The sequence below is a fragment of the Microtus pennsylvanicus genome, chromosome 12 (genome assembly GCF_037038515.1).
Source record: "Microtus pennsylvanicus isolate mMicPen1 chromosome 12, mMicPen1.hap1, whole genome shotgun sequence".
NCBI classification, from domain to species: Eukaryota; Metazoa; Chordata; class Mammalia; order Rodentia; family Cricetidae; genus Microtus; species Microtus pennsylvanicus.
In genome coordinates, this window is record NC_134590.1 from 95,548,856 (window position 1) to 95,550,255 (window position 1,400).

A 1,400-nucleotide genomic window follows, 5' to 3' on the forward strand; every position below is an offset into this window, starting at 1 on the left:
TGGTTCCTCCCCGGACTCGGAGCGAGGAGGCGCGGGTCGCAGCGGGTGACACAAACGCTCGGGTTTTCCCCCCCCAAAGACGGGACGCGGCGAGGGGCACCTGGCCGAAGCTACGCGCATCGGGTGGTCGGGGCCTGCCGGGGCGACCCCAAGCACGCCCTCTCTTCATCGGATCGCTAGAGAAGGCACTTTTTCTCACTGAGGGCGGGCGGGACGGACCCGGCCCGACGAGCCTCCGGTCGCGGCAGCGCAAGAGCAGGGGAAGCGACACACACACACCGCTCGATGATCTCGAGCGCGGCGAGGCGGGGGGGTCTGCGGTATCGGTAAGGCTTTTTCTTCCTTTCCGGGGCGTACTCTTGAGCGTTCGCGGACAGGGGGGACCGGACTGAGAAAAAGCATACTACACAAGAGGTCCCCCGAGAGCCAGGCCTGCCTCTCCGGCAACACCCACCGGGTCTGCACCAGGCGGGGAGGCATTCTCAGTCCGTCACCGACGGACCACCTTTAAAGGTGAGAAGAAAATTAAAAGGCCCCCCGCGACCGCTCAACACCACCCAACGGCTCACCGCCTACGGTAGAAGGCTGCGCGTGGTGGGCCGCTCGCCCGATCTCACAAGACGGCCGTGAGAGAGCCATCTTACCGCAGCGAGCCTCTCTTACCCGCTCGCCTCGACCCCCTTTTTTTCTTGATCCTCGGGATCACACACCTCGCAGAGGAACACCGCTAACGGCCATACCGCACACAGGAGGCATACACGTCAGGGAGCTGGGAAACGCCGCCGCCGCTCAGAACCGGGCACCTCTGAAGATCGGCCTGGAACGCTCCAGGAGCACCACGAGGATCGCAAGCAAGGCGCGTGCACACGAGCCCGGTCGGGAGGGGCACGTAACACGGCAATCAGCCGACCCTCCCCCGGCTCGGAGGGAGGAGGGCCAAACAGACCCACGGTGGGCATAGCGAAACGCGCGACGGGGAACAAAGCCCCCGGCGCGCCTCACAGGAACCCCCACGAACCACAGCGAAGAGTGCGGGGGGGGCTTTCACAGGGCTCGGGCCGGATAACCGTACCCCTGCCTTCCACACACCACCGGTTAAGGTGGGGAGGAGAGACGAGGGGCCCGCTGGCAGAACGAGAAGAGCGGCCGCCATTCACCATGAATGTCCGTCCCTCGCCTGGCGCGGCTTAGGCCTCCGGCCCGAATGAACACAGGGCAAGCGCACCACAACGATCAACAAAGCAGAACCGGGAAGAATCGAGCGACAGATCACCACAGACCCAACACATGCCACAGGAAAAAAAAAAAAAAAGGAAAAAAAAAAAGAAAACCCTTCACACCGCCACACCAAAAAAAGAGCGGTGGGGGGGTCAACGGGGAATCCAATAAAAGAGGAGTGC